At 47.9% G+C, this 25101-nt stretch overlaps 1 protein-coding gene across 2 annotated transcripts in view; it reads right to left on the bottom strand.

The window, feature by feature from the left end:
• dennd4b (DENN/MADD domain containing 4B) overlaps positions 1–24757 on the bottom strand; it is a 64602-nt gene extending 39845 nt beyond the window's left edge. The window contains exon 1 of one of the 2 annotated variants that reach the window (XM_030072954.1): positions 24471–24757. The gene's annotated coding sequence lies outside the window, so the exon portion shown is untranslated. Of the gene's footprint in view, positions 1–5877; positions 6010–24470 lie in introns of those variants that run through there. The other variant, XM_030072955.1, reaches the window with a different exon arrangement.
• Positions 24758–25101: the final 344 nt, after the last annotated feature.

Here is a 25101-nt window from a genome sequence, read left to right as displayed (position 1 = left end):
ATTGTTGTCGTTGTAAAGAAGTAAACAAGTCAAAGTGTCTGATTCACGAGGATCTTGTGCCTTCTCTCCGCTCACATCCTCATCACTTTAATATTTTGGCCTTTTGGCTGCTGGTCAGACCGAGGACGACGTCTGATGACATCACTTTGCGTTCTGATCACTTCCCGTCAGAGTTTGGCCTTAACTTCACTGCTTTACACATGAAACTATTACTGGAAAAAATAATAAACAGCTTAATTGACAAAGAATGGGTAAATGATAATAAAAAAAATAATAAATAACGGGTAAATCTGTCAATATGTGAACTGTCCCTGCATCTGAGGTCATGCAGCGCAAAGGAGGCCTTTGATCATTTTTTTACTTTACTGTAATTTACATTTTAAATTAGATTTCTGTCACTCAGCCGACTGTGAAACAGTAGAATTAGCTCCTATTCCCTTTTTCTATCACATGTGGTGAGATTTCTACATTTTTCAAACTCCATCTGTTCTGTGCTGCTTTTAACATTAAATTCATCCTCATGGATCAATAAAGTTGATCATATCTGTCATCTAGTAGGTCAGGGATGATCTGCTGAACAAACCAAACCAAACCAAGCGTCACGTGAAGGAGTCGTTTCTGAACCAAACGTCACCTGAAGGAGTCGTTTTCTGAACCACACGTCACCTGAAGGAGTCGTTTTCTGAACCAAACGTCACCTGAAGGAGTCATTTCTGAACCAAGCGTCACCTGACAGAAGTCGTTTCTGAACCAAGCGTCACCTGAAGGAGTTGTTTCTGAACCTGACTGCAGTCGTTTCTGAACCAAACGTCACCTGAGGGAGTCATTTCTGAACCAAGCGTCACCGGACAGGAGTCGTTTCTGAACCAAATGTCACCGGACAGGAGTCGTTTCTGAACCTGACAGGAGTCGTTTCTGAACCAAATGTCACCGGACAGGAGTCGTTTCTGAACCTGACTGCAGTCGTTTCTGAACCAAACGTCACCTGAAGGAGTCATTTTGTGAACCAAGCGTCACCTGAAGGAGTCATTTCTGAACCAAACGTCACCTGAAGGAGTTGTTTCTGGACCAAGCGTCACCTGACAGAAGTCATTTCTGAACCAAGCGTCACCTGACAGAAGTCGTTTCTGAACCAAGCGTCACCTGAAGGAGTCATTTTGTGAACCAAGCGTCACCTGAAGGAGTCGTTTCTGAACCAAACGTCACCTGAAGGAGTCGTTTCTGAACCTGACTGCAGTCGTTTCTGAACCAAACGTCACCTGAAGGAGTCATTTTGTGAACCAAGCGTCACCTGAAGGAGTCGTTTCTGAACCAAACGTCACCTGAAGGAGTCGTTTCTGAACCAAACGTCACCTGAAGGAGTCATTTCTGAACCAAGCGTCACCTGACAGGAGTCGTTTCTGAACCAAACTTCACCTGAAGGAGTCGTTTCTGAACCAAGCGTCACCTGAAGGAGTCGTTTCTGAACCTGACTGGAGTCGTTTCTGAACCAAACGTCACCTGAAGGAGTCGTTTCTGAACCAAGCGTCACCTGACAGGAGTCGTTTCTGAACCTGCCCCCCCCAAACACACACACACACTACACTATTTGCAGATAACAACACGTAAAGACTGGAGGGTAAGGGGTGATTCCACAAGGCTGGATCAAGTCTGACAGTTCTTGAATCCCAGTACCGGGCGTCGGGTTCTGTCACTTGGTCTCATAGTTTCACACTAACTCTGAACCTCCGTCGGAGCGTGTTGTTCTTCAGGGTTTCTTCTACTTATTTGTACTTATTGTATATTGTTGTATATTGTACATAGGTTGTATATTGTATATAGGAGTGTTATATATACTTTCTATTGTATTTTTTATCTATTTTATTCTATCTATTTTTTTTACTTGCACAGTGCTGGAGTTGTTGCAATTGCATTTCACTGCTGCTGTACTCGTACATTCATGCATGTGATGAATAAAAATCTTGAACTTGAACGTCACCTGAAGGAGTCATTTCTGAACCAAGCGTCACCTGAAGGAGTCGTTTCTGAACCAAGCGTCACCTGAAGGAGTCGTTTCTGAACCAAGCGTCACCTGAAGGAGTCATTTCTGAACCAAGCGTCACCTGAAGGAGTCGTTTCTGAACCAAGCGTCACCTGAAGGAGTCATTTCTGAACCAAGCGTCACCTTCTGTGACCTTCTGTCTGGTGGTTTCTGACAGGGCGGAGCTCTCTGATGAACTGCTGAGGAAAGTACAGCCAGTTTAACACCAGCTACTGCTCAAACAGCTGATGTCATCACAACTACTTCCCTTTTATGACTGGCAAGCACACAAGGATGACACACACACACACACACACACACACACACACACACACAGACACAGAGTGTGTGTGAGCTGGTACAGACACAAACACACACAGGAAAACCCCAGCCAAATGTACCAGATTGCCTCAGTGCCTCCGTGCCCTGGAGCACATTAATGCAATAACTCACTGCAGTCCACTGGCTGATCCTGCAGTCATTTAGACAAGTGCAGGTTAAAGACACTGAAACTGAACTGTGATGACTCTGACTGTCACAGGAAACAGTGGTGTTGCCATAGTAACACATAACTTTGTGACACGTTACAGCAAACACACGTGACCAGACATGAGACACCAAACCCAGCCGGTGTGACGGTGAGATAAACGAAGAGACGACGGCTGAAACAGTGACGTCGCTGTAGCAGCCGCCCGTCACACACTGATGATAATAAACAGCCAATAATAATAAAATAATCAGTTTCCTCCCTGATCACAACTTTCACATCCGACTGCATTGTGAGAAAATGTTTGTGTGTCAAGATGTGTCCCTGAATGCATCGTGGCCTGATCACATGCAGCATGACTGACAGCAGCTGTGTGTGTGTGTGTGTGTGAGTGTGAGAGAGAGAGAGAGAGAGAGAGAGAGAGAGAGTGAATGAGATTGATAGAGAGATCAGCTGCTGGCCTGCCATTGATAGTAACTGACTCTCACACACACACACACACACACACAGTGAGACAGGTGCTGACATGAATGGGGAGCAGACCGTGACGGAGCAGAGGAGGATCATGGGAACACGCCATGTGAACACGCGGGGACGCACAGCAACACGTTTGTTTTGGTGTCACTTGGAGCTCTTCAGCTCGCTGCTTTCCAAAACGCCTGGCCTGTTTTCTGCCGCAGCTCTCCGCCGCTCCGCTCCCATGTCCAGCCTGCACGGCAGCCCTACAGCTGAGACCAGCTCTGCCAAACGCTGAACGACACCTCATGATCATGACGCTATCTAGACGTGAACGTGTGTGATATTAACATCAGAGAAGGCAGCAAAGTGGCCATATCAAATTCCGGGTTAGGGGTTAGCCTGAGACACTGATCGATCCGTTCTGATCAATAAAATAGTTTGTGAAGATAGATAGATAGATATACTTTATTGATCCCAACCAGGGAAATTCTGGAAATTCTGAAGTCACTGCAGTTGGTGTCATTATGCTGATTTTGAGGAATGCTTAATTTTCACTGTTTATACGTTTAAAAATTCAAGTAAGTGTGAACCCACAGTCACACTGTGTTGCTATTTGGCAGCACGAGTTCTACCACTTTAGAAACCAAGTTTTTAAAAGAAAGAATAAAGATTGCACCCAAGACGGACAAGTGCAAGCCAGATGTTTGTAAGCTGTGACGTGCCCACGTTTCATGCTGTCCTCAGAAAGTTTATGTACAGTTTCATGTGTCGCCTTAGCCAGTCAGAGAATGGAGTCATGATGAATAGATGCCTGTACGTGTTGTAAACCTACTTGTTGTGTTTTTTTTATTATTATTATTATTATTATTATTATTATTAATGTATTGTCTGTGTTTTTGTATGTATTTTATATGGACCTGAGTCTGGAATAAAGTTTATATATATATCTATTTTGCGTCCCAGGACAGTGAGATAATTTTCCTCTATCTGCAGTCCATGCCTTCGATCCCGGTGTGCCCCACAGCACACACACCGAGAGCCGGCCTCACACCCCTGAGGCTCTGGGGCTGCAGGGTCCAGCCCCGCTGAGGCCTCTCATTCAAAAAGGTCAAACTCACCAAAATCTCACTGAACGCTTTCTTCAGGTTCTAACACTCAAGAAAAAATGAAGGTATTTCACTAAAAAACGATGTCATATTTTAAGACTGGAGAATCTTTTTTTTTCCATAAAATGTCAAAATGTAAGATGTCAGGCGTCTTTGGCCCCTTCTGATTCAGGTTCACGACGTCGTCTTTGGAGAGCCGAGTCTGTCCTCTTGAAGGCACATCAGGGATTTCCATGACAGCAGCACCAAGTCTGAAGAAGCCGCTCCACTACAGGGGACCCGAACGCACCGCGGGGTGTCCAGGAGGGCACGGGTTCGATTTAAAACCTGAGCTGTGTGTCTGCAGACTGAGGCTCAGAGCACAGAGCACGTTCACATGATCTGAGTCAGTGAACCTGCAACTCACTGAAGGAAGAAAATGACATAGAGACCTGCATTTTCATGTGGACAGGAGGCTAAAATGGAAAAAAAAAAAAAAAAGTTTCCCGGGTCCGACTGCAGCTGCTGATCATTTTCAAGGATACAAAGGAGTTTATTGGTCATTATACAGCAGGTTGTACAACGAAATTAAAATGTGGTTCCCTCTTAATTGATTTCACTGCTGATTAAAGGCAGAATGAGCAGGACTCGTCGCTGCGGTCTGTAAACACAACATTCAGAGTTAACCCCCCCCCCAGCTAAGATAACCAGCGGAGGACAGTTTCCTAGGATAGCGATGGAATGAAATGACCATCTAATGAAAAAAGACTCTGATTTGTCCGCTTGTCGTTTCATTTCTGCACTTTATCATAGCTTCAGTGTCCATCCGGCACCATGCTGTGCTGTGATTGGCTGGGAGCTCCACACCCACCACCCAAAGGCCGACACCCAGAAGAGTCCAGAGCTCAGACACACACACACACACACACACACTTCTGATTTACAGAGTTAGTTTTGTTTTTTTAGGAAAATCTTGCTCAATCTGCCTTTAATATGTTGATTATCTTCGATTCATCAGGTAATTACTTAATGCATAAAGTGTGAAAAATAAATCCAAGCATGATGGGAGGTGATCAGAGCCCAAAGTGACGTCGTCAAATCAGATGATCAGCATCTTAGTGGTGCCTCACGGTAATCTATCAAACTGTGGCAGCATGGGACACTTTGACGTCGCTGACATGACAAAAACTTGCCGTTATTAGTCAGAACTGCCTCAGCAGCCTTCAGTCACACTGTGCTGCATGCGCACACACACACACACACACACACACACACACACACACACACACACACACACGAGGACAGATTATAAGGTCTAATTGATCTAAATCAGTCTCTCCCCTCTCGTGTCAAACATGAAAACAAAACAAAGCGAACACGTTGACGTTATCGGTGATCTTCACATTCATCTGTCTCTGTCATTCACTCACATTCACTCACTCATAATGTCCACTTTGTCATAAATTCAAACTGATTTATAACTTGCTTTAATCGACCGGATGACGAGCCGCTGCTTCTGAAATCAAACGTCCAGCCCGCCGCTCCACGGTCTCCTGTGATTGGCTCACTCGATCTGCGGGAAAGCCGGTTACATCAGGCCGTCAGACCGCTTGACGCTTGACCCAGAAACCTGACATCTTTTCCTCTTTTCTTCCACACGAGCATCACAGCAGAAGGTTCTGGGAATTCACCTCAATCTCAAAGTGGGAACTTGCTGGTTCAACTTTTCGAGGCGTGTCGGCCGCGCTCGCACATCACCACAGCAACACGGCACAGTTACATCAAGATCTGCGCTGCATTTCTTTAATTTGTTTAATTTTTTTTACCTGAATCAACCTGCCTCCGAGGTGACTGGTCTGCATTCAGAGCGAGCGAAACCTCGTCCAATCCACGTGTAAACCCTCTGACGATCCAACGAGGCGATCAGAGGTCTAATCTGACAAGGTGGAGGAGCATCTCAACACCTGTGCTGACGGAAACAAGTCCAGGAGGCTCAGACGGTGAACTAAAACTAAAAACTTACTCGCTGTGGAAACAGGAAAATGTAACGGCACAGGAAGTGAGACTGGATGCCTCTTCTCAATTTGATCTGATCAATCTATTATTAGCAGTGACAGCAGCTGCACAAACCTGCCTTGTTGCTCGCTGGTTTCTCTAAAACCACTTCTGTTTTCACACACAGGAAACGGCACGCTGACGCTGAGTTCCTCACTGCACGCTGTCGTAAAGGAAGGAGTGAAATCCACTTTCAGCGTGGGCACAGAAAGCATGCGTTATCGTAATCTGGTTAAACCTGGATATGAAAGAGAACTGAAGTATTAAAGAGTGTATTCAAAGGTTTCCTTCAGTCAGAGCTTCACTAAAAGCAACAGGATGGATCACCTGTTCTTTAAAGAGTCTTTTATTTTAAAAAATCACATCAGATAGGAGACTGATTACAGCTGTTCCCACAACAGTGATGCTGTAACTCAATGAAACTATAAGGCAGTAAACCTGTTCTTCCTCGATGTGGTCCTTAACAAGACGACTGGAGGAGAAAAACTAAAAAACACCATCTGTCCTGAAAGGTTGATCTTTTGTAAATGTCTGTCTGACCTCTGGCTCCTTAAAAGGCCAAAATCCTAATCCAACTTGTTTTTTTTTTAGTAACTACAGACACATTTCAAAGCTTGAATTCATATGAAAAATTGCAGGAAAACTGTTTTCAAACCATCAGCGCCTCATAATAATTTATCTAAAGTATTCCAGTCAGGCTTTCTGTCCCTCCACAGCTCTTAGAAAGTCCATCATGACCTCCTTCTGGCCTGAGACGCTGAGAAAACTCTGTTCTTTTAGATGTTGGCGGTGTGTGTGTGTGTGTGTGTTACTGCTGACCACAACACACACACACACACACACACACACACACACACACACCTACAGGCAAACTCTGATGTGGCCTTAAAGCTTCATGTCCAGGTCCCACTTGTCAAACTGAACCGTTTCGTTAGCTTCATTTCTCATTTCTATAATTGAAGGTGTTCCCCAAGTGTCACTTTTAGGCCCCCTGTTATTTTCCATTCACATGCTGGCTCTTGGTAATATCATCTACCATAAGCACCCTGGACCCAGCACTTTAACTTTTTTTTTTTTTTCACTTTAAACCTTTTTACACGCACCTTTTATCAACATATTTATTATCTATTATCACTGTGTTTTTATGTATTTTACTTCCGTGTCCTGTGATTTGTGTTGTTTTTCTCTCCATTGTCATGTATTTCTTCCCTTTGCTGCTGCTTGTGACATTTTAAATTTCCCCTTGGGGATTAATAAAGTAATCTATCTATCTATCTATCTATCTGTCTATAAACACAGCGTCTCCACTGACACCCGGCTCTACGTCCCACTGAGGGCGGCTGATCAGGCCACCTCAGAAACCCTCACACCTCCTCGCTCTCGCTGACAATATTAGCTTCTGACAGGAAGTTGAAGACCTGCCACAGGAAGTGGTGGAGGGGGGTTTCGTTTCCATCGCAGCAGCTTCAGCCTGAAGACGAGCGGCCGGTTATCTGAGTTTATGTCGACACCGCCGGCCCCGCCCACTCCGATCGTCCTGCAGTGTTTGGCTCATTAATGATTTAGTTTTTTTGAGCCCATATTTTTACGTTCCTGTGTTTTTATAATCTGTCTGTTAACTGTTGGATTTAACTGTCCTGGGACTCCTTATGACGTCTCATGGCTTTATGTGTGTGTGTGTGTGTGTGTGTGTGTGTGTGTGTTGATTGGTACAGGGTCACCACCAACCTGGCACCCACTCAACACCAAGCCTGACTGGGACAAGGACCTCTTTGTCACACACACACACACACACACACACACACACACACACACACACACAGTGACCCAGCGAGTGACATCATCCAAACAAAGCGTTTCCCCTGTGCAGAGCAAGGCACTACCACCGGCAGGGCTGCGGGTTCAGCTCGCGCTGTGTTCACTGACGCTGGGAATCTGGACGCTCCTGGTTACATGCTGATGTATTTTCCAGGCCTCTCCCAGACTTCCCAGTACGAGGCGTTAACAGAACGGAGCAGACAGCTCTGCACAAACGACTGCAGACTACAGGGATTCACCTCAGTATGATGTTTGTGATAAACTGATTTTAAGGAAAGGTAAGTGAAGGCGACCTGAGGAATCCAACACATCACTGCAAAGGTCGGCTCCATTTTGGCGAGAGAAGAACCAGCTGGGTCCCTTGACCTCTGACCTCCAGATATCCGACAGTGAAACAATATTTTACGACCACGGCTCAATAAACGGTTTATAAATATCAGAATTACTCTTTTATTTGCTCACCATGACTTTGAGTGACAGAGAGCACAGGTTAAAGGTGAAACATGTCGTTTAGGGAGATAAAGTTTTAACTCAGAAAAGTAAAAACTAGGGGAGGTAAAACTTAAGTGCACAAGAATTTTCTTTACAAGCAATATTGATTCGATTGACTGATGATAGTGTAGTCATTTTTAAAAATTAATTCCTAGTGTACATACCAGATTGAGGTTGATTTATCCAAAAAATGAGAAAATGTAAGTGGGACACTTCCATCCGCCTCCTCTCCAACCTCACTCTCTTTCAGTTTTGATATCCGTCACCAAGCCTTTTGTTGAATTCTGCCTTGGTTTCACTTTGAAGTGAAGGACAGAAAGTCAGGAATTTCCACTCCTTCATGTGTTTATTTAGTTCAAACCAGTTCCCACGTCAGACTCAACAAAACCAACCGGCCCCAACAGACAGGAGGAAGGCAGAGAAGGGAAGAAGAGAGCTGATGGAGGACGAGCTGGAAGCAAAAGCAAAACTCTGTTGGGTTCCATGTGACGTCCAAATAAAAGGACAAGTTTAATTTGTCTTCACCGTCCGTGCCCACAGCCTCAGGGGCCTCCGGGGCCTCAAAGGCCTCAGGAGCCTCAGGGGCCTCAGGGCTCCTCACATCACCCTGCTGCTGCCGTCTGACCCCAAAATCTGGCTGATGTGCCCAGTGAGGCTCCGCTCGGTGCTTCAGCACAGCACACCCCCCCGCTCTGGATTGAGGGGGGGTGTGCCTCAGCACGTTACGGGCGCTCATGCACGCGCACGGTCACACACGTGGATATGATGTGAATCATGTGACTGTCCCTCCCACGTTTCCTCCAGCCGCCGCAAAATCGCTTTACGCACGCAGCGCGAGTACCTGCTGCATCGCTGCATCGCCCAATCAATAACCAGCCGTGCTGTCTGTGTCTGTGTGTGTGTGTGCGTGTGCGTGTGTGTGTGTGCGTGTGTGTGTGCGTGTGTGTGTGTCGTGTTTCAGCGTGACGACGTGCGACCGGAGGCAAACACACGTTCCTGCTTCAGCCAGCGGCCCTGATGTGAGCGGGCCCTCACACACTCTGCTGTGTGTGTGTACACATTTACAGAGCTCCCATCCTGAACGCTGACATACTGTTTCTGAGAGCACCTGCTTCAGGAGGAGCAGGGAGGAGGAGCTGTGAGGAGCAGTGAGGAGGAGCTGTGGAGGAGGAGCAGTGAGGAGCAGTGAGGAGCAGTGAGGAGCAGTGAGGAGCAGTGAGGAGCAGTGAGGAGCAGGGAGGAGCAGTGAGGAGCGTGGAGGCGCGGCGTCCCGGGACAGAGCGTCCCAGAAAGGTTAGCAGCGGGTTTGAAGCCGCTGGCTGAGCTCAGAGTGACGGCGCTGCCATGACAACCTGCAGCAAACAGCCACACCTGCAGATCATCACAGCACTGCTGCAAACAGACTCAGCTGCTGCAAAGAGACTCAGCTGCTGCAAACAGACTCAGCTGCTGCAAAGAGACTCAGCTGCTGCAAAGAGACTCAGCTGCTGCAAAGAGACTCAGCTGCTGCAAAGAGACTCAGCTGCTGCAAAGAGACGAGCTGCTGCAAAGAGACTCAGCTGCTGCAAAGAGACTCAGCTGCTGCAAAGAGACTCAGCTGCTGCAAAGAGACGAGCTGCTGCAAAGAGACGAGCGCAGACGGCCGCACGCACCTCAGTCAGGTTTAAATATCTGAGTCTATATTTAGTCCACAGCTCACCACCAGCACGCTCCCTTTACTCAGACACACACACACACACACACACACACACACACACACAGTTATACTGGGATTCTTTTCATCGAGTCTTTTTCCAGGTACCTGATGAATAATTTAGTGAACAAAGTGTGAAAAATGAAGCCGGAGCCTGACGGGAGCTGATCAGAGGCCAGCGTGACGTCACAACTCCAATATATTAATCTGATAATCTGAGGAGGACAGTCTGAGCATCTTTCTGATCTCAGAGAATGTTTGGTGTTTTGGTTTGATAAATCCCAGATGTTTTGTTTGTTTTGTGTTTTGTTCTGCTCCTGGCCTCGCCGTGTGAAGCTGCTGCAGGGCGGAGCTCTGCTGCTCAGCTCAAACTGTGAAGGTCTGACTTCACTGGTCTGAGTGCAGAACAAACGTCTGCATCAAGACAAACTCACAGAAACAGAAACGCACGATGAATATTCATGCTGCACTCTGAACAGTTTTTAGGATTAAAGGAATAATCCAAACGTTTTGGTCAGAATCCTCCAGACTGAGACCAGAGACCACCTCCACCTCTGGACGTCCAGCGGCTCAGCTCCTGTGGTTAGCATCTCCTGTTAGCTTAGCATAAAGACTTGAGGTCTATGGGAGTGGTTAGCCTGGCTCTGAGGCGGTCTGACTCACACAGCGCGTCACGTGGGGCTCAAACACACGACCTGATGTCAGCTTTACTGTCTCACTGTGACGGAGTGAGAAACACACACATCTCCAAATCAATCAATCAATCAATGACTTAACTGACCAAGCAACTGATAAACGCTCCTGAGGATCAATACCTTCTAAATCAGTTTTCTCGTCACACTGAACAAAAACAGATCAGACACGGAGTTTCAGAGAAATTAAAAACAGAAACGCAGCAGAGACCCAGGAAACAACAGCTAACACTGATCAGACTATTGATTAGACTGTATTGATCAGACTGTATTGATCAGACTGTACTGATCAGACTGTATTGATCAGACTGTATGTACTGATCAGACTGTATTGATCAGACTGTATGTACTGATCAGACTGTACTGATCAGACTGTATTGATCAGACTGTACTGATCAGACTGTATGTATTGATCAGACTGTATTGATCAGACTGTAGTGATCGGACTGTATGTACTGATCAGACTGTATGTATTGATCAGACTGTACTGATCAGACTGTATGTATTGATCAGACTGTACTGATCAGACTGTATTGATCAGACTGTATGTACTGATCAGACTGTATTGATCAGACTGTATGTACTGATCAGACTGTACTGATCAGACTGTATTGATCAGACTGTACTGATCAGACTGTATGTACTGATCAGACTGTACTGATCAGACTGTATTGATCAGACTGTAGTGATCGGACTGTATGTACTGATCAGACTGTATTGATCAGACTGTACTGATCAGACTGTATGTATTGATCAGACTGTACTGATCAGACTGTATGTATTGATCAGACTGTATGTATTGATCAGACTGTACTGATCAGACTGTATTGATCAGACTGTATGTACTGATCAGACTGTATTGATCAGACTGTATTGATCAGACTGTATGTATTGATGACATGGAGACATGGAGACATGGAGGCCAAGCAGAGAGACAGGTCGACCTACAGACTCCAGTGGACATCCTGAAACTGGATCTGAGCATGCACACTGCCTCTGTGTGTGTGTGTGTGTGTGTGTGTGTGTGTGTGTGTGTGTGTGTGTGTGTGTGTGTGGCTGGTCAGATTTGCTCCATCAGCAACAAGCTGAAGGGCAAAAAAAAAAAAAAAAAAAAAAAAAAAAAAAAAAAGCCTAACCCTGAGAGAGAGGAGGAGCAGGGAGGACGAACACGACAGCGTTTGCTTTGCAACCAAAATGCAGCTACAATTATTTTATTCCAGGTGCTGATTAATCTGCAGATTATTTGTGATGACACACTGGATGATAAATCAGTCCACTGTGAATTTTTCAAATCGTCTCCTCAGTTCCTTCACACTGATTTGATTAAAGATCCAGGCGGAGGAGGAGGAGGAGGACAGTCGGAGCGTCTCGGTGTTTTAACTCGATAAATTAACAAAAACATCCATCAACTGGCGAGATTATAATCCAGTTTTAGTCAGAATCAGAGTCAGAAATACTTCAGTGATACCCGAGGGGAAACTGGGTCAAACTCTCAGGAGAAGAATTATAAGAAACAGAAAAATATGAGCCTTAGAAATTTGTTTTAAAAAGTATGAACATTATGTCCAAGTATGTGCATGAATCATACTTGTGCATTAAAATATGAATACAGAGATAAGAAAGTGAGCATATGTAAACAGTCTACCTGTATACACCATATAAACACAGGGATATTGCACTGTTATAAAGTCATACAGGTATAAATTACTGCACAGTAAAATTATTTAAAAAAACAATTAAATAGTGTATAATATTTAATTTTTACTGTAATTTATTTATTTATTTTTAAATTGGGCTGCTAACTTATCATGAGCAAATTTTCTCTTTACTTTTGACATTTAATTAACTAAATTATTAATCAGTTAATCCTAATAAACATTAATCAGTTGATCTGCTGCTGAAACCTCCTCAGAGTGTTTGGCTGGCAGAGCGCCGGGGAAACACACACACACATTTCCTCACAGATGGAGACCGAATCTGGAGGCCGGCCGCTAGCCAACACAGCCAGGGGCTACCACACACACACACACACACACAGTCTTGAACTTTTCCATCTGTGGCATTTTGCAGATGCTCTGGTCCAAAGCGAGCCTCAGCTCCTGCCTGACCTGCATTTCCAGCAACTAACAGAGAGGAGGTCAAAGGTCAAAGTGTCGATGCCAGACCAGTGATAACAGTCATGTGACCCTGCAGTGATCATCGCTGAGCCAAAGCAAACTAACCACAGAAAGCCCTCAGAGCTCACACCTCTGCAGACTCTTCCCCAGACTGAGGCCAGATGTTTCCACCTCTGGACGTCCAGGGGTTCAGCTCCTGTGGGTAGCATCGCCTGTTAGCTTAGCATAAAGACTTGAAGTCTATGGGAATCGTAGCCAACATCTTGTCTGAAGGCTGAATTATGCTTCAGCGTTGGAAGAGCGTACGGGGGTTGTGCGAAGCACGCATTTCCTACGCAGCGCGTGTGTGTCCAACATACCTCTGCAAACGCACAGAGCAATTCTCCTCCCACCAACGTAGACCCTGTGACGTATGGTCGCTGCTCTTCTGTGGCGAGTGGACGAGTCGTATAGGTGCGGGCACTCTCCAAAGTTTTCAAACACAACCGACGAGTCGAGACACAACAGTTTAAAAAAAAAAAAAAAAAAAAAAAAAAAAAAAAACGGCGCTGATGGCACAACAACAGGAATGTGATGCCGGTTGCAACGAAATGCCAGAAATAGTGTACTTCGGCGGACCAATCACAGCTCTTGTGGGGCTGCGGAGGGTCCGCGTAGTTACAATTTTTGGGAGGCGCGCGGCAAGGCTCTGCGGCGGTCGCACAACCCCCGTAAGCTTCGCACAACCTCCGTACGCTCTTCCTACGCGGAAGCATAATTCAGCCTTCAGGCTGCTGAAATCAGGGAAAAGGGGAGTTTGACCAAAATGTTATCGTTTTCCTTTAAAGATCTGCACGTTGCACATTTTGGACAGAAACCTTCAGACTGAGACGGGCGAGCTGCTGTGATTGGCTCTCCTCTTCTGTCCGTCAAAACTACACTAAAACTGTCAAATCACACGAGGCTGCGATTCTTCGATCAGGCTGGGGAAGCTCAGAGCCGATCAATAAACATGAGTTCCTGCTTCAGCTTCTGGAACAGAAATGAAAACATGCAGGAAAAAAGTCCAATAACCAACAGCAGAAATGCGTCTCTGCTGCGTGAAACATCAAACATCTGCCTGTGAGCTGCTCTGTGATTCATATGAGAACATCGCAACAACCAGGAAAATAATCACAACCCGACCACGTGTCCACATCGTGCAGCAGACCGGTTTCAGCAGAACGGTTTCAGCGGATCGGTTTCAGCCTACCGGTTTCAGCGGACCAGTTTCAGCGGACCGGTTTCAGGGGACCGGTTTCAGGGGACCGGTTTCAGCGGACCGGTTTCAGGAGACCGGTTTCAGGGGACCGGTTTCAGCGGACCGGTTTCAGGAGACCGGTTTCAGCGGACCGGTTTCAGGGGACCGGTTTCAGGGGACCGGTTTCAGCGGACCGGTTTCAGGAGACCGGTTTCAGGGGACCGGTTTCAGCGGACCGGTTTCAGGGGACCGGTTTCAGCGGACCGGTTTCAGCGGACCGGTTTCAGGGGACCGGTTTCAGGGGACCGGTTTCAGGGGACCGGTTTCAGGAGACCGGTTTCAGGGGACCGGTTTCAGCGGACCGGTTTCAGCGGACCGGTTTCAGGAGACCGGTTTCAGGGGACCGGTTTCAGCGGACCGGTTTCAGGGGACCGGTTTCAGCGGACCGGTTTCAGGAGACCGGTTTCAGCGGACCGGTTTCAGCGGACCGGTTTCAGGGGACCGGTTTCAGCGGACCGGTTTCAGGGGACCGGTTTCAGCGGACCGGTTTCAGCGGACCGGTTTCAGGAGACCGGTTTCAGGGGACCGGTTTCAGCGGACCGGTTTCAGGAGACCGGTTTCAGCGGACCGGTTTCAGCGGACCGGTTTCAGGAGACCGGTTTCAGGGGACCGGTTTCAGGAGACCGGTTTCAGGAGACCGGTTTCAGCGGACCGGTTTCAGGAGACCGGTTTCAGGAGACCGGTTTCAGCGGACCGGTTTCAGCGGACCGGTTTCAGGAGACCGGTTTCAGGGGACCGGTTTCAGCGGACCGGTTTCAGGAGACCGGTTTCAGGAGACCGGTTTCAGCGGACCGGTTTCAGGAGACCGGTTTCAGCGGACCGGTTTCAGCGGATCGGTTTCAGCGGATCGGTTTCAGGGGACTGGTTTCAGGAGACCGGTTTCAGGAGACCGGTTTCAGGAGACTGGTTTCAGACCGGTTTCAGCAGACTGGTTTCAGACCGGTTTCAGCGGACTGGTTTCAGGAGACCGGTTTCAGGAGACCGGTTTCAGGAGACCGGTTTCAGGAGACCGGTTTCAGCAGACTGGTTTCAGACCGGTTTCAGCAGACTGATTTCAGACTGGTTTCAGCAGGAAACAGAAATCTGTGCGGCTGATTCAGGTCAAACTGGTTGTTTGTTTTGCTGCAGGACGGGACTCGTCTCCTGAGGGTCTCAACCTGGACTCACGTCTCTTCTGAGCGTTTACACGATACACACACCATGATCCCCTCCATCATGACTGAGAGCCACTAGCAGTGTGTGTGTGTGTGTGTGAGTGTGTGTGTGTGTGTGAGTGTGAGTGTGTGTGTGTGAGTGTGTGTGTGTGTGTGTCTGCAGAGACCCCGCCCTCTGCCTGGATTTTCTTGTTTTGCTGAGCTCGGGACTCTTCTGGTTGTCGGCCTTCGGGTGGCGGGTGTGTGTAGCTCCCGGCCAATCACGGCGCAGCGCGGTGCCACATCGAGAGCACCACGTCCAATAGGAAGCTGCGAAAATCACGGACGCAGGAAAAAAAAGGGAAATGCAGTATGGAGAAACGGCGAGCCGACAACGCTCACCGCTTTCACCCGCTGGCGAGCCCTGAGGGAGAGGAGGAGGATGAAGAACGACGCCACGCCGGCCTGGGAGCTGCTGACCAGAAAACAGGACAGATATTTTTTTCCTAGGATGGCGACGGAATCCGGCGGAAACTGGCTGCTGGCGGTTAGCTTAGCCGACTGTAAGTGTTGTGTTGACAGACGACAGCAACACGTCCTGTTCCTCCTGCCTCTGATTCAACTCTGTTCATGAAGTTCAGTCTGCTCACATGAGGCTGATCAGCTTCAGCACTGAGGAGCCAGCAGCCCAGAGAGAAAGATCGCCTTAACAATCTTTCCTGTTTTTTGGCTCGAGGGGGACGGTCGCCGCTGGACACCGGCAGGAAAACGTAAAATAGAAACTGGTAACCATTTCAGAGGCCGTCTGGGTATTGATCAGGAGCCCAGGCTTCAGGGCCTGGAGCTGCTCCTGTTAGCTGCTCCTGTTAGCTCACCTCAGCTGCACAGCTCAGAGAGGTAAAGACTTTTTAAAAAATACAGTCTGCACAGCCCTCGGTTTCTAGATTTCACCGCCTGAAGCCTGAACTGGAAACCCATTTATTTAATGAGACTTTTCCTGCAGCCAATCGCGTGCAGAGCGTCAGGCCTGTGGTTCCTGCAGCAGAGACTGAAGCAGCGCGTTGCGTAAGAGCGAACGCCCTTCAGCCGGGCGTGCTCACTAATCAATCTCCACCAGCGACCCTTTGTCCAAACCCATAACGTCACCACTCGCAGCTCCGGAGTCCCAGACCTTAAAGTTACGCAACGGGTCCTCGTGCGCGCTCACGTGCGCGCTCCCGTGCACGGAGCGGGGCCGCAAGGCGAGACGGAGGCGACAGAAACCGACAAACAGACAGGAGGGAGGAATGCTGAGGAGCCGGTCTCCCTGAGAGCCTCCCTCCAAAAACCCTGAGATTAACCCTGAACACACACACACACACACACACACACACACACACACACACACACACACACACACACGCACACACACACACTGACATCATCCGGTTCACATTTCAAAACATTCTGCACAACGGCTGCTGCACATTATTCACACGTTGATGTTGTGTTACTGATTCACGGGGATGAAACATAATAACATCAACACACATCAACACACATCAACACACGTCATGACATCATCATGACATCATCATGTGTGTGACGAGCGCCTCACACCCCCAACATGAGAACACACACACACATGATATAAATTCATCAGATGATTCTGATTTCCCTAAACTCCCTGGCTGTGTCTGTCTGGAGGAGCCTGGACAGAAACTCCTTGTCCTGAGAGGAGAGCAGCTCGATTTGTGCTGTTTGTCTTTACTGTGTTTTTGTTTTTTCACCACGTGTTCATGCTGCGGTCAGGAAGCAGATCACACCCAGGGAGTCTGAGCTGGAACAGACAGGAGAGAAAGAGCAGATTCAGCTTCACCTGCAGGCCGACGGCAAACAAGAGCATTTCTGTTGGCCGAGAAAATACGACGACTTCCTGCTCAGATACACGAGGAGGGACAGAAAAATGTCGATCAATAAAGATCTTCCTCCCTGGTTTCTGTGCTCATAGAAACCACTCAGCCTCGATTTGGTCGTTCCACTTCCCTTTGTGCTCTGTTTGAACGCTCAGACGTTTGGAAAGCGACGAGCTGAGCTGCTCTGGGCTCTGAAGAGACGCTGCTGCTGCGACTCGGGACAATTCAGAAAAAAATACAAATTTCAATGGTTTCTTTTCCTCAGGATTTTCAGATTTTTTTCTCATAAATTCAAAGCTTTAATCTCAGAAATCTTTCCTCAGAATATGACCCCTAATGCCACAGGCCTGTGTGTTCTCATGTGGACGAGAGGTTTTTCTGAACATACAGAGTTTTTTTTTGTTTTGTTTTTTTTAAATTGTGGTTCTCAAAAACCTCGTGACCCAACAGGATGATGTGAGTGTGTCCTCGTGTCCAGCAGCCACTGAACTGCTGTCCTGAATCAAAACAGAATTAAAGAGGGCTTCCTGCACTGAACGTACCCTGCAGTTTGTTTCCGGGGACCTTCGGCGTCCCGTTCCTCGCCGACCTTCTGCTGAGCGCGAGCGGCGGGACGGAGGTCGGCCGCTCCGCTTCCACGCAGAAAACAGAAACCCGCTTTGGGGAAGTGACACGCCGACCTCCGGGTTAGGGTTAGACCTCTGGCACGTTTCTAACTCAGCAGCTCGGCTCAGACTCAGCCGCCCTCTCCCCGGCCGGCCGGCTCTCTCACGTGTCACGTATTGATCGGCGATCAGAAAGCCAGCGCCGGGAGCTCCGAGTGAGCGGTCAAACTAAACCACCAGCCAGTTTCCAGCAGGGATTCCCAAACCTCCTCCTGTCCACGACCGCGAGCAGATCCACGAGGCCAAACGAGCCGCTGGGATCAGGGATGTTATGGGCTCATGCCAACACCAGGACGAATATCTAAAAATAAAGATGTGACGCCACAGCAAACAAGAGAAACTACAACGTGGTGTCGCAAAAAAAATGTTGAGCTTTTTTTATTATTCTTTAAGGTGCAGGGCTGTGCGATACGACAACACACACTGAACAAAACAAAGAGAGATTTTCCTCATTTGTTTCTACTTCTGTCGTTTGGATATAAGAAATCTGACACCAACCAGAAAACGGTTCTTTACAAAGTCCACCACAGAACCACTGGAGAACCACAGGAGAACCACAGGAGAACTTTAAAATTAAAGTGAAATTGAGAAAGAAATTTAATTTAACAAAAGTGAATCAGTGCTGGATCCTCCTCTGCCTCCAGACGGGCTGGGAGGTTCATCTTTTCCATTTGACGGCTAACGATCCCATAGACTTCAAGTCTTTATGCTAAGCTAACAGGACATGCTACCCACAGGAGCTGAGCCACTGGACGTCCAGAGGTGGAAACATCTGGTCTCAGTCTGGGGAAGAAGGGGAAAGGGGGGGTTTTGTTCAAAATGCCGGAATATCCCTTTAAAGCTGAGATCAGCCCAAACGTGTTCCTGCTGACTGACTCACATGGAGACGCTGAGATGCTGCGATTCACAGGCCACACACACACACACACACACACACACACACACACACACACACACACACACACACGCCGCAGCGACAGATTCTTTGCAAGAGGCGACTCGTCCCGACAGAGATGGTATCTCCTGCCGCCAGGAACACACTCACGTGAGCTACAGTGTGTGTGTGTGTGTGTGTGTGTGTGTGTGTGTGTGTCAGGGTGTGATCACAGCTCCACTGTTTTCTTCAGTCTGATCCAGGGTTGAACAATATGGTAAAAAAAAAAAAAATCTAAACAAAATAGATAAATTCAAATCAAGTTTACTGAAAAACCTTTAAATGACGGTGAAGCAGTGCATTCTGGTCTATCGGAGCCACACACACACACACACACACACACACACACACACAGTCTTGATGTCATAAGTAGAGCTCGGTATCAAAATTCAGCAGCTTTATGGTTCCTTAAACGCCTCGTGTGGCATTCGATGCCCTGCAGGTTTTAACAGCCATGGAAACGGAGAAAATCCAAGATGCAGGTCGTGTTTTTTGGGCAAGTTTATGAAACACACTGCTGACAGAGAGTTTCAGCAGGTGAACACACACACACACACACACAGAGCTGATGAATAATAATAATAATAATAATAATAATAATAATAATGTCTGTGATGCACAAAACAAACTAACATCATGACCCAAAATCCACAGTACAAACCGAGCCTATTACACCCCTAGTGTGTGTGTGTGAGTGTGTGTGAGTGTGTGTGTGTGTGTGTGTGTGGGGTGGAGGACTCAAACAGACGGGCGGGTTTAGAGATGAGGTTCAGGTTCAGGTTCAGGTTCATCGACGTCACATCAGTGAAAAACGTTGCTGTCTGTCTCTGCACAGCGCTGGAGTTTACGTGACCACACTGAAGGCAACACGTGGGCTGTTTCAGGCGGGAAATGTAAACGAGCGATGGAGGACGAGCAAACTCCGGGGTCGGGTTCGGACAAACACACGCAGCCGATCCATGCTCTGTTAGACACACACACACACACACACACACACACGCCTACAGCCGAGGTTGTGAGCAGAGCCGGCGTGCGGTTTAAATTTAGCAGGAAGCTGAGAAAGTAAAGTAGGCCTGTGTGTGTGTGTGTGTGTGTGTGTGTGTGAGAAACGTCGCCTGCAGCAACACCGGCCCAAATCCTCCATCACACACACACACACACACACACACACACACACACAGCTGGAGAGGTGCGCTGCATGTCTGCCACTGAACCTCCAGGAGTAAAACACGGCCTCAGAGGTCAGAGGTCAGAGGTCAGAGTCGGGACGGAACCCGTGACCCTCTGATTGTTGGGCGAAGACGAGGACGAGCTGTTCCATTTTCACGGGGAACTCCTCCAAAAAAAAAAAAAAAAAAAAAAAAAAAAAACATTTTAAAAGCAAAATATGTGAAAACTGAGTGATAAACGATGAGTTCATCAGACCAGAAACTATCAAACCACAAAACTTCAAGACTCATTTAATCCAGATTAGAAAATCAAAACCAGATTAAGGAAGTCAGAGTCCCATGTTGTCCTATCAGTTCATGAATCAATGAGCTGATCAGACAGGACATGAGCTGATAATCATTTGGATTGATGAGTGGATGTTTTATCAGGTAAAAACAGCAAACAGACGTCCTGCTCTGTGATTTCTGAACGCATCACAAAACAAAACAGTGGATGAGGCCGAGTCGCTCGGCGTTGGTGTGAACGCTGCGTCGGTGTGAACGCCGCGTCGGTGTGAGCGCCGCGTCGGTGTGAGCGCCGCGTCGGTGTGAGCGCCGCGTCGGTGTGAACGCTGCGTCTGGAGCACAGGCAGACTTCAGTGGAAACCACAGGACTGACGGGAGCGCTGAGGCCAGAGCGCCGCCCAAACCTCAGCTGGTGGGCGGAGCCAAGCGACCGCCAGGCGAAAACAAACGCCCCGTTTCTGCTGACAGACGGCCCATAACTCATGATTCATAATTCACATTCATAACATTCACATTATGCTTCATATCTTGCTCTCCACTTTGCTGCTGTAATGCTTGAAATTTCCCCACCGTGGGACTAATAAAGGAATATCTTATCTTATTCATAACTCATAACTCACAGAGGCACCAACACTTTCTTTAAATCTGCACTGCAAAAACGCAAAATCTTACCAAGATTATTTGTCTTATTTCAAGTCAAAAATGTCTTATTTCTAGTCAAAATGTCTCATTACACTTAAAATAAGACATGATCACCTCAGAAGTAACTTGTTTTTAGACAATTGTCTCTTGTTTCAAGTGAAAATTTGCTTGTTTCATTGGCAAAATTTGTTTCTTGTTTCTAGCGAATTTTCACTTATTTCAAGTGAATTTTCACTTTTTCCACTGGCAAATTTTGCAATGAAACAAGCAAATTTTCACTTGTTTCAAGTGAATTTTCACTTGAAACAAGTGAAAATTGTCTAAAAACAAGTTCCTTCTGAGGTGATCATGTCTTATTTTAAGTGTAATGAGATATTTTGACTAGGAATAAGACATTTTTGACTTGAAATAAGACAAATAATCTTGGTAAGATTTTGCGTTTTTGCAGTGTGACCGTTCTGATGCCAAAACAAACTCCAACGAAAAAACGAGCGTTTAGTTTTTCACGGGACAGAAACACAGGAGAAGCTCCGTCCCGGTTCCTCTGCAGGTCCAGAGGTTCCTCTCCTTCACGTTCCTCTGCTCTCCTCCCAGAGCGAGCAGTGGGCTTTCAGAGCTGCCACATCACTCCTCCTCCCTTTCCTCCATTCATTCCACTACGATATGAACATGAACTTTCAGAGCCTTCACACTTTCTTCACTCCAGTTTTCCATCAGCCCAATAAAGTCCTCCACATGAGTTTTCCTAAAAGCAGCAGCACTGTTGGCTTTTCAGGACTTTTTCACACTGAAACGCTCCCTCCTCCTCCTCCTCCTCCTCCTCCAGGGAAAATAGTCCCTAAGCAGGGAAACCTTTTGCTTTCCACAGCCAATCATCAGCTGTGTGGTTTCTGAGTGTTGAGACCACAAAATGTTTCAACCAAAAATTCAAATTTTGATTCTGTGTTGTGAAATCTGTTTCCCTGCAGGATTTGATAATAAATAATAAATAGAATAGAAAAATAATTAGAATATGTAATCACTGAAACTGCATTAAAACCAGAGGCGGAGCAGACGTGGTTTTAAACACGTCGCTCAGACGCTGCTGACAGGAAAACATCGACGATAAGAGAAACAGCTTGATGTTGTGCAGATCTGATAAGAAGTCATTTTTAAAGGGAGGCCGTCAGCAGCGGCGGCCGGAGGCGAGCCTCGGCTTGGAGTCAGGAGGCTCGAGCAGAGGAAACACACAGAGCTCGAAACAGAGAGGAGTCACAACATCATGAAGACACTTTCACCAAGAGAAACCCAAAGAGACGGAGCCGCTGCTCTGCTGGCAGAAACAAACGTCCAGCAGCCGCGTTCAGACCAACATGACTCTCACTGCGGGTTAAAGCCCCAACGCTGTCACTTCCTGTCTGTCAGGCTGCAGTGAAGATCCTGGTCTCATATGAAACCAGTCGGTACCAGCAGGTCAGGCCTGGTTGTTGGCAAGGAGACTCAATGTTGCTGCAAAGTTCATCTAAATTTTGTCGAGGGGAAAATCTGTCATGTCTGTTTCCAGCAGGGTCCCTTGACCTCTGACCTCCAGCTGTGTGAATGAAAATGGGTTCTCTCCCCTCTGCAGACACGCCCACCTTCTGCTAATCCCATGCAGTTTGGGCCCCAAAGCCTGCAGTCCACATGTGTTCTTGTGGCCTGTTGTAAAATGGTGTGTGTGTGCAGACTGGGGCCTAAACAGTCTTGGAGCTGCATCAGTTGCTTTGACTGGAAAGCTGAGACTCTTGTGGATTCAATGAGCCACATTTGATTCCTGTGTGATGATGTTGGCCCCCATAGCAGCCATTTCACTGCAGGCACAGACTTTTGTCACACTGGACCGAGCTGGAGAAAATGACCTCTAGTGACCTCTAGGAGAATCACAGCCTCATCAAACTTTACACACACAAACTAGAGGAGGATTCAAAAAACTAAAATCACAATAAATCCTAAAATTGAATCTCAATACTTACTGAATCGGAACCCCAGTACCGTGATAGTACCCAGTAAACACATCGTCCCTGCCCTGTCGAACAGTAACGAGCTGCATGGAGTTTTATTGATTTAGATTTATTCACATTCTCACCTGGATGACAGGTGAGCTGCGACCTGCAGAGCAACACGTCAGACACTCCGAAGCTTTCAGCTCAAACTGAAACTGAAATGTGCCGGAAACAAAAATGAAGGTGGCTGTTTTCTCTGCGTCGCCTCAGTCCGCTCATGTGACACAAACAAGAAGCAGCAGATACGAGCAGGCCTGCAGAGCGCGAGCTCACGACGACGACAACAACAACAACAACAACAACGACAACGACAACAACGACAACAACAACAACGACAACGACAACGACAACGACAACAACAACAACACAGCTGAACTTGTGAGTGACTGGCAGTTTTCCTCCTGAGCTGCAGCACTGCAGAGAGCACCAGTGCATTACACACACACACACACACACACACACACACACACACACACACACACACACACACTGTCCCAGCCTCGCTGCTTCAGCTGCAACAAGAGAAAACATGAAACCTGACAACCCCCTCTTACCCCCCTCCCCCCCCTGCCAGGCCAGCTCATGTGAACTCACTCCAGTTTTGACTTAACAAACATCAAAACATCAACTTTGCGGGATTTCCCATGATCCTCTCGTCAGATATGATCCCGGCGAAGTGTTCGGTGCTCCGTGCGACACGCACCGCTCGGCCGCTGTGCGTTAAACCCCGCACCACCGCACCAAATCAACCTTATCACTGTGTGGTTCCATTATCGGACAGGCTGGTACCGCTCGTGCTGTCGGTCAGAACCGAACCGATCCCGGCGCGCGGCTGCGTGACGTCGCGGCGGCGGGTGAAACACCGCGTGCGTGCGTGCGTGCGTGCGTGCGTGCAGGTCGTTTATGTAACCCTCCGTCCTGCTCGCGCCGTGATGGACGCAAACCGCTGCAACGCAACGAGCACCGGAGAGGAAGCCGTTAGTTCCGTTATCGGACACGCAGCGAGCCCGGCCTCATTGCGCCTCGCTGCTGTGACATTGGAGCCACTGGCGCGGCTCCTCCGTGTGAACCAGCTGAGCCTGAGATTAAAAACCTGACAGGGAAAAAAGACCCCCCAAAAAACAGAAAACACCGCAAACTGTGCGCCCAGCGCGAGCGGAGCGGAGCGGAGGCGCAGACACAGCGGAGATGAATCTGAATTTGTGCGGTCGCGTGCGTGCGCGTGCGTCGCCACCGCGATTGAGCCTTTGCACCGGCGAACACGTCGACCTGTTTCCTGTAGGAGATGCGGGGCTCTGGCTGTTTGTGCGTGACGGCGGCGGAGAGAAACTGCGGAGAAACGGAGAAAGACCGAGACGGAGGCTGAGACCGTGTCCGATAATGGAAGCAGACGATGCCGTTAAACGTGACACTGCCTTTCGGGGGCTAGCTGGGGTAGATGTTAGCTAGCTAGCAGGTTGACGTTAGCGTCAGCGCGTCGGTTTGCGGGAGAAAGAAACGCAGCAGAAGTGCGGGGTTTCCGTCCTTACCTCGTTGTTGGTGCTGGTTCGTCGGACAGCGAGCTGCAGGGCTCATGTTCCGCTCAGTCTCTCACATGTACCGTCCATGTTTGCTGCCTGGAGTGGAGGAGCAGCTCCGTCAAGCCAAACACAGCGCCGCGCCAAGCCGCACTTCCGGCCGCCGCGCCCACAATAAAAGCCCCGAGGACGCGCCGCAGTGACGGAGTTAATCTGGGAAAACGTTTAATCTGCGAATCAAAGTTCTACACTTGTTATAGTTACTACAGGCTTACATTTGTCACTTCTTTTATTTAATTTTGTTTTCAATTTAATCTAGTTTCAGTTCAGTTTCCAGAGTGGGTTGGTCAGTTTCAGTTCACTCAGTGCAGTTCAGGTGTATTTATATGGCACCTTTCACACAAACATGCGGCCCAAATGGTGGAACAGTCTCGTGTCGTTTATTTTATTTAAGGTTGAATAACAGTCTGAGGCTTTTACTGTGAAGACGCAGGAGTTGAGTTTCCGGGTTAGTGCGTGCAGCTTGACGCAGCTGCAGCTGTCTGCTGGGTTCAGCTGCCAAACAGAAACCAAACCCTGGAGCTTTAAATACAGACTGTCCGGGACCCTCACGACGACGACAACGAGGAGGAGGAGGAGGAGG

The sequence above is a fragment of the Myripristis murdjan genome, chromosome 16 (genome assembly GCF_902150065.1).
Source record: "Myripristis murdjan chromosome 16, fMyrMur1.1, whole genome shotgun sequence".
Lineage (NCBI taxonomy): Eukaryota > Metazoa > Chordata > Actinopteri > Holocentriformes > Holocentridae > Myripristis > Myripristis murdjan.
This window is presented reverse-complemented; position numbering and strand designations above follow the sequence as displayed.